This window comes from Chrysochloris asiatica, unplaced genomic scaffold, assembly GCF_000296735.1.
Source record: "Chrysochloris asiatica unplaced genomic scaffold, ChrAsi1.0 scaffold00095, whole genome shotgun sequence".
NCBI classification, from domain to species: domain Eukaryota; kingdom Metazoa; phylum Chordata; class Mammalia; order Afrosoricida; family Chrysochloridae; genus Chrysochloris; species Chrysochloris asiatica.
In genome coordinates, this window is record NW_006408613.1 from 12,416,001 (window position 1) to 12,425,890 (window position 9,890).

Genomic DNA, 9,890 nt, shown 5'->3' on the forward strand with positions numbered 1-9,890 from the left:
AACAACAACAATATTTATATTATGTGCATCCAGTGCTTGGCACCTTACTAGTTATGATACATGATAGAAAGATGACAGATATATATACATATACATATGTGCTTATGTATGACAAAAGATATATGCCAAAATATTAAGAGTGCATACTTCATATTTTGGGTTAACAAGTAATTTATAACATTTTCTTTCTTAAGTTTTCCTGTATTTTCCAATTTTTCTAAAATGGCTATTAATTACTTTTATTAGCCATACATTTGTTGTTGCTGTTGTTGAGTGCTGTCAAATTGGTTCCAACTTATATTGATCCTGTGTAGGGTTTCCAAGGAGCGGCTGGTGAGATTGAACCGTCAACTTTACAATTCAAACCAACCTTGCAGTCCAGTGCCTATCATAAATAGTGGCACAGCATTTTTAAAATGCTGGTTAAATTAAATAGTAAGGAAATAGTTGCTATAACTTTTTCTGTTTTTAAGGTAATAATAGAAACAAATGTGTGACTTCCCATTCACATCAAATATTTGATACGCATGTATGATCTCATTCAATCTTAAAGGATAGTTATTATTATTGCCAGTTTACATAAATGAAGCCTGAAGCATAGGACATTTAATGTTCTTACCCTGACTTGCAACTGGAAGAATTGGGTGTATTAAAACCCAATTCTTATAGAAATACTATAGACACTTAATATAGACCTGTCTTCTTCTAAAATCCATGTATTTTCTCCCACACAACTATTTTTCAAAAGTCCCTAGGTGGTACAAATTTTAATGCTCTAGATTGCTAACCTAAAGGATGGCATTTCAAGTTCACCCAGAAGTACTGGGAAGAAAAGCCTGGCAACTTACTTTAGAAAAATCAGTCATTGAAAACCTGATGGAGCACAGTTCTACTTGGGCACACATAGGGTCACCATGAGTTGGAATTGACTCAATGGCAGCAGACAAAGTTATTGAATGCTTACCGTGTGTTACACACTACTCTAAAAGTTTGACATATACTAAAATCTTGCAACACTACCGATAATTCTATGAAACAGGCACTATTATGATCCTCTGAGATTAAAAGCAACACAGAGAGGTTAAGCAGATTGCCCAAAGTCATATAACTGGTAATGTTTCCTAGCCACTGGACTATTTGAATTATCTTAACTCTCACTAAATAATCTTAGGACTCTCCTTTTGAATTACACTTGAAAAAAAAAAAGTTATCTTCTAAAAGAAAACACAAGAATAGTGGAAATTTTTTATTTTTTCATATGCAAGTGAGTGATATTTTTAATAAAATCAAAAGCAGTATATTTGATGTATATATAACTAGCAAGACAACTCTTTCACCATTGTCAGTATAATTTACAAGACTAAATTTCTTCATGCCACTTTAAAGTACCTGTTATGACTGTCACCATCTGTAAGGGCAGGTGGCCTTTCCTTCTTGTCATCAACTAATTTTCCCAGTGACTATTTATGTTTTGAATTCACATGTATTTACCTAATTAAGCTAATTTATTTCCCCTATTTTCCATATGGTCTCAATTTTTTTTGGATATCCAATCAATTCCAAACTTCAATCTACATATTTCTTTTCACTCCTGTTAACTAGACTATTGAAGATTGGTAGTCACTTCCTGACACTGCAATGTATTTTCATTGTTCTCCTTTCCAAAATCAAATTTATGCTTACTCAGTATATTTCTTATCATATAATCAGAATTGGAGGAAGACTCATTAGCAACCTGCAATATGCAGATGATACAACAATGCTTGCTGGAAGCAAAGAGAATTTGCTTGAAATACTGACGAAAATCAAACACTAAATCCATCAATATGGATTGCACCTCACTGTAAAGAAAACAAAAATCTTCACAAATGGACCAATAAATAACATCATTATAAATGGAGAAAGATTGAAGTTGTCAAAGATTTCATTTTGCTTGGATCCACAATCAACACTCATGCAAGCAGCAGTCAAGAAATCAAAAGACAAATTGTGTTATGTAAATCTACTGTAAAATACCTCTTTAAATTCTTGAAGAGCAAAGACACCAGTTACATGTGACCCATGCCCTGCTATTTTCAATTGTCTCATATGCATGTAAAAGTTGGACAATGAATAAGGAAGACCACAAAAGAATCTATTTCATTTTGACTAGAGCTGTGGCAAAAAACTTTGCAAGAATCATAGACTTCTAGAAAAACAAGCAAATTAGTCTTAGAAGAAGTACAGCCAACATGCTCCTGAGAAGGGAGCATAGCAAGACTTCATCTCTTGTACTTTGGACAAGTTGTCAGGAGTGAACTTTGGACAAGTTGTCAGGAGGGACAAGTTCTTGGAGTAGAACATCATCTTGGTAAAGTAGAAGATCAGTGAAAAAGAGGAAGATCCCTAATAAGATGGATTGACACTGGCAGCTACAATGGTCTCAAACATAACAATTGTGAGGATGACACAGGATGCATTACTTCAATTGTTATGCATTGAGTCATAGCCAACTCAACAGCAACTAACAACATCAACAGTATACTTTGCCATAATAAAAGTTTTGTGCACAATATATTCCAACCATGGAAAAATTTAAATTGAGGATTAGCTTGTTTAAGACATTCAAAAGTTAAAAGTGGACTAGAAGCTCCTACAGTCAGTAGTTGACAGTCCCTGAGTCATTATAGACTAGGAACATCAAACTCTTCACACATGTAAGTTCCGAACTTTGGTTTTTGCTGTTGTTGAGTGCCATCGAGTCAGGTCCAACTCCTAGTGACCCTCCTAAGGGGCAGCTGATGAACTTGAACTGCCAATGTTGTGTTTCAAACCAACCTTGCAGTCCAGCATATTAACCTGCAGCACCACAACAGGATTTCAAACTTTGATTAATAGATGAAAATCATTTATTCTACAACAAGAACAAATATTGCCACAAATAAGGAAAGGGATATGGATGGGTCAATGGAATAGCGCAAACTTAATGGACGATGAATCTCCCTGACCACACTCAAGGTAGACAATTGAACCCAAAGAGCACACTGTACTCAAGATTCAAAAACTCACTTTTAGTTTTAAACTAGTATTTATCTTTTAATGTTATTAAGCTTCCTGCATAAGATTCTAATATTAAAGAGTAGGAAGTACCAAAAGAATGAGAATCATATATCTAATTCAATAATTCCCTTTTATAAATTAGATAACTGAGGCCCTGACAGGTAGTCTTGTCAAAATTACCTATCTAATAGGAGCAAATCTGCCTGGTATTCTGTTTAGAGCCCTCTGTCTTCTCACTTTATAACCTATAAAAACACCCAAGCAGTGCAGATAACAAATTTTAGCAACCAAGTAAGCTACATAAGTTACATATAAAACATCAAGAATAAGAGGACGAGCAGACGAGCCTGGAACGGCTAGAAGAATAGAAGATACTTCTTGAAAGAAAGACCTACAGGAAGAATACAAAACAATAGAGGCAGACAGACTGTTACTACAAGAACAAACAAGTTGCTTGCCCAGGAAAGTCAAAGCAAGTGATTGGATCCCCTCAGTGCAAACCCCCTTCCTAGACTTAGACTCAATGGGAATACACGCTCTGATTGGTGAGCACTCTCCTCACCAATTAGAGGAAGTGAGGTAAAAACAACAATGAAGTGGCGAGCTGAGCCTGATAATATGGAGAGTGAAGTGTTCAGCTGATATAAAGAGAGGGCATATGCACAAGAACACCCACACTTGCAGATAATACCCACTTGACCTGGCTTCAATGACCAGATGATCGGGCTCAACCAGAAGAGGAAAAAAAGAGTAATCTGATGCAATTTGATGGACTTGACCTATACCTAGGGTTGCAGTAGGTCAAAAGAGGGAACAAATTCTTACAGCAAGAATCATTCCCACCCCCTCCACACACAGAGTAGACAGGGATGGGCAACTTGGACATTGGCTACCCAAAATGGGGGGAGGGATACAAAGGCAAGAAGTGACTAGCTTACAAGCTTTCAAGAGGGAAGCTAGAGACAGGGGTCCTGGAAGAAGGCAGAATCTCCAGTGAGTAGCATCCAATCTTCCTAGGCAGAGTTGATGAAATGAAATGCAGATGGTTCTCTTGTGATACAATAGTGAATAATTGTTATCAGGACTGATTGTAAAGGTTGGAAATGTAAAGGTAGACATTTTATAGCAAGGAAGGAAGTGATTAACTTTTCAGTCTAGGAGCAGAGGTCCCTGGGACCATCAACAAAGAAGAATCAAGAGTGGGACCCTACCCAGAGAAACAGTGATGCCTTAGATGGAGGCAGTGACAATGATGTGGAGCGATGGAGCAGCTGGGGGCTTTAGATCCAGAGAGGGAGAGCGACTGTGTGCTGAAGACCTGGGGGAGGGGGGTGTTGTGTAGGGGGCAGGCTTGCAGGGTATACCCTTTGGTTGGTTGATGATGCATGGAGGGGATTGTAACTATGGCAATGATATGACATAGGATAGAATTAATGTAAAACTAATGTTCTCCCATGTAAACTATCATATAATTCACAATAAAACACTAAAAGAAGACAAAAAACATTGAGAATAAGCAAATGTATAGAGAACAAAGTTTACTAGTGGAAATCTGGGGGAAAGGGACTGTGAGTAAGAGACACCAATTTTCTGTTAATGGAGTCAGAATACTTTAGAAATGGATGGCAGTGGTATTTGAAAACATGATAAGCATATTAATGTCACTGAACTTACATGTGACATATGAAGAAGGTTTAAATGGCAAATGATTATGTGTGTGTGCATGCACACACACACACACACACACACACACACGAGGGCAAGTCAAAAAGTATTGCTACTAGATTCCAGTTCCTATGTGCATAGGTTTATTCCAAGTAATTTTGTTTTTAATGTCACGATGATTATTGGATGACTTCAGTATTACACTTGTCTTAGTTTCATTGGAGTGCCTTACCCATGAAAGTATAATCAGAAAATGACTTCCCAGGAAATAAGCTGGACTAATTAAACACAAGGCACAGAAGCCAGCTCAGAAAGTTATAGCAATTGAGTTTTAGTACCTCAAAGGTGTGATCTTGACAGAGTTTGTTTAAAAGACACAGGATAATAATGGGGGCTTATTATGAAAATAGAAAAATGCATATTCAAGATAAAGGCCAAGAAAGTTGTGCCAGGATATTTCAGTCATGACCGTGTACATGCTCATTCTTTGAGATAGTGTATCCTACAAGAATTTCATTGGAAAACCTTCCCTTAATCAAAATTCAAAAAACATTGGAAATGAACAAAATCTGAGTCCCTCCATACGTCAAAATTGCCATTCTGACATGAAGTATATTGAATAGCATAAGAAGCTTTGGTAGCATAGTGATTACTATTCAGGCTGCTAACCCATGTTCAGCTAGTTTGAAACTACCAGTAGTTCCACAGGAGACAGATGAGGCTTTCTGCTCCCATAAATATTTACAGCCTCAGAAACCCCATACAGGGTCACTATGAGTCGACACTGACTCCAAGGCAAACAACCACCACATTGAATAGCATAGGCTTATTCAAGGACCGGTTAGAGAGATGGAAGCACTACATTCAGAAATGAGTAGATATAGGTGGAGTAGCTTTCCTTTTAGGTATTTGGTTTAATAATGATTTCTATGTTTTGTAGCAATATATTTTTACTTACCCTCATATACATACTTACTCCTCACTTACCAACTACCACATTATCTGACATTTCACTTTTATAACAATAATAAAGATATCTACTATCTGACTGTTGTACATTCAAGACATATATCTGGCATCAACAAATACCAAGATTCAAAGCAAGAGCAGTGCTGGCTCTGACAGTTAAGGTTATGTGGTAACTTGGCTTGGTCACGATTTTTAGTGGTTTGGTGATATAATGATATCGTTTTGTGGTTATGCAATAATGTAGTCATCTTCCATTTTCACATAACATTGATTTTTTTTTTTTTTTCATTACTACCTGGTCTTTGGAAGCTTGCCCTGTTGTAAAAGAAATAAGATTTTGCTTACAGATTCACTAACAGATCTAATTTACTCATTGGCATTCCTTAGCCAAGTCTCTGACCCATCACTCTTTTTTCCTAAGTGATTTTTTATGTGAAATGAAGAGATACACATTCTATGTAGTCACACATCCACAAACAACCCAGTATCTTTTCTTCTCCAATTTTCTAATCTAGAACTGTCATCCTCCCCTTGTTTCTAACTCACATGCAATACTCCCTGATTGGTATATCTTCTAAGAGTCTTACTTATGGTACTCATTACTAAAGTTGACCTTGATATATTCTCCTGGAACTTGAAGGCCAGATTCCTCTACAGAGTAGCAGACTTTAACTAGCAAAGACAGCAATTCCATAACCTATCTTTACCTATCCCAGATAAAGCAAAACTGATGGTAAGCCAGGGTTCCCAGTAGCCAGTAATGTTCTAGTATTCTCTTCTGGGTATCAACTATAGATGCCTACTTGTGCCTGCTTTTCTAGGCTTTCAAGTTAGTTATAAATCATCTACAATATAGCCTAATCCATTTATTTAGCTATTCAGTTATAGATTCAACAAATATTCTTTGTCTGGAATGTACCAAGCCTATGGAAGGCAATAGGGATACAAGAATAAATAAAGCAAACAAAAGCAGTGACTGTATTCAAAGCGACTCCAAACTGAGATAAAGAGATTGCTATGCTGTTGTTATTAAGTGCTGTCGAGTCAATTCCAACTAATAGCATCTCTGTATAGGGTTTCTGAAGAGCAGCTGGTGGGTTTGAACTGTATTTTTGCAGCAATACATTGACAAGGAACTGTGAGAAACTCAAGTAGGATTCTAAAGAGGACATGAAATGAGAGATATCATTACTGAAGTAAGGTGGCACTTAGCTGAAAGCAGAGAAAACCAGAAAAATGTTTACTTGTGTTTAATTGGCTATGCAAATGCATTCAACAGTGTGTATCATAGAAAATTATGAAGTACATAGGGAATTTCAAAAAACTTAATTATGTTCATACAGAATCTGTACACAGACCAAGAGGAAGCCATTTTAACAGAATAAGAGGATATTATATGGTTTAAAATCAGGAAAAGTGATCATCAGTGTTGTATTCATTCACTATTTATTGAATCTGTATGCTGAGCAAATAATCCAAAAAGCTGGACTATATGAAGAAGAATGTGGTATCAAGATTGAAATAAGACTTATTAACAACCTGTGATATTCAGATGATGCAACCTTGCTTGCTAAAAGTAGAGGACTTAAAACACCTACTAATGAAGATCAAAGACTATAGCCTTCAATACGAATTAAACTTCAGCATAAAGAAAAAAAATTCACAATTTAACCAGGAACATAACAATAAATGGAGAAAAGATTAAAGTGGTCAAGGCTTTTATTTTAGTCAGATCCCAGGAAAACAGCTTATTGTGTTGGGCAAATCTCTTGTAAAAGACCAATTTAAAGTGTTAAAAAGCAAAATGGTCACTTTGAGGACTAAAATGTCCCTGATCCAAACCATAGTACTTTCATCACCTATATGAATGCAAAAAGCAAAACAATCAAAGAACAAGGAACACTCCAGAGAAGATGATGAACTTGAATTATGGAGTTGGTGAAGAATATTAAAAATATACCATTGACTACCATAAAAACAAACAAATTTGCCTTGGAAGAAACAGAGCCACAATGTTCATGTATTGTGTCTTCTTATGAAGACAGACCATCCTTGGTAGAGTATTAGTGGAAAAATACAAAGATCCTCGGTGAGACTGATGGACACAGTAGTTGCAATAATGGTCTCAAACATAATAATGATTATGAGATTGGCAATATCAAGCAATGTTTCATTCTATTGTACATGGGGTCTTTTGAATCAGAACTGACTCAGTGGTATCTAAAAATAACAACATGGATTCAATTGTGGCCCACCAAATTACATGTTGCAAATCCTAACCTAAATGGGGTAGCCACCCAAATGATCTTGGAAAATAGGGTCTCTGAAAGCCAAGGGAGCATAGTTTCCACACAAATGGGCTTGAAAGCTACAGTCAAAGGCCTATACCCAGAATTCTAAAAGCACAACAAACACCCAGATTCTGCAAGGTGAGGCCATTGACAAACATGTCCCAAAGAACAGAGAATTATTTTCAAACCTTGAGACTTAATGTAATTTGTTATGCTGGGTTTGAAATTTGTTTGGTGCCTGTTATCTCTTCTTTCCTACTAATGTCTCCCATTGGTAATAGAAATACCTAACTCATACCTGTTTCACCACTGTACATTGGAAAGAGTTAACTTGCACCTAGATTTCACAGGTTCATAGATGAAAAGGAATTTTGCCCTAAAATGGACTATGCCAAGTCTTACACATATTTGGTTTTGATGATACGGAAAATGAAATATTAGACTTGAAGTGGATTTAAGACTTTGGGGATAATGTGATGAAGTGAATGTGTTTTGGATGTGACAAGGTTATGAATTTTTCAGGACCAAATAGTGGGTTGGTATGGATTTCATTGTATCTCAAAAACCACATGTTGTGAATTCTAACCTATGCCTATGATTATAATCCCATTTGAGAATGTGTTGTCTTTGTCATGATAATGAGGCAGGATTACTGTAGGGTGTGTTCTGAGTTAGTATCTTTTGAGATATAGAAGAAATTAAATAAGTGAGCCAGCAAGCAGAGGTGAGAGAGGGTAGATATAAAGCCACAGGAAGATCACCAGGGAAACAAAGAAAAAGGACCTTCCTCCAAAGTCAACAGAGAGAACATTTCCCTACATTTGGGATCCTGAATTCAGGCAGCTCCGCGGGAGAAAGATGAGGCTTTCCACTCCTGTAAAGATTTAAACCCTCGGAAGCCTTGTACAGGGTCGCTATGGGTCAGAACCGACTCGACGGCACTTAACAACAACAACAAACTTTAAGAAAGTGAAGTTATGCTTGTTAAAGCCTTTCATCTGTGCTTTTCTGTAATAGCAGAAGTAGATAACTGAAACACACACCTAATGTCATCATAAGGATCCCTGGTAGTACAATTGTTCAGTACTCATCTGATAAATGAAACGGTGGCAGTTTGAATCCATCAGCCACCTGATGTGGCATTTTGCACTGGTGAATATTACAGCCTTTGAAACCATTTGTTGCAGTTATATTCTTCCCTACAGGATCATTATAAATCAGAATCTACTCAAAGGCAATGGATTTGTTTTGTTTAAAATGTCATTCTCATGGTAGGATCCTAATCTGATGCTTCATCCATTTCTAAGTTCCTTTGGCATGCAAACGTTTCAGTTCCTTTTGCATACCATTCCTGCTTGAATCCTATTCTAGGCATCAGGAGTACTTTACCAGAAGCTCAAAACTGAGAAATTCTACTTCCTGGTTCAAGTGTATGTAACATGGTGAGGAGTGACACATGGTGACTATTTCTATATCATTGAGGACTTCACTCTATTTTAGATAGTATACACTGAGATATTCCAGCACTCATCTGTCAGTTTGCCGTACTGTGATGACTTGTGAGTTGTTGTAACATCCATTGAAAATCTGAACATAGAATGTAAAAAGTATGAATCTGGAAAAATTGGAAGTTGTCAAAAATGAAATGGAACGCATAAACATCGATGTATTAAGCATTAGTAAGCTGAAATGGACTGGTATTAGCCATTTTTAATCTGATGACCACATGGTTTACTATGCCAGGAATGACAAATTGAAGGGGAATTGTGTTGCATTCATTGTCAAAAAGAACATATCAAAAACAGTCATGAGGTACAACACTGTCCATGATAGGATAATATCCAGGTGCCTACAGGGAAGCCCAGTTAATACCACTATTATTCAAATATATGCACCAGTGAAGATGAAATAGAAGAATTCTACCAA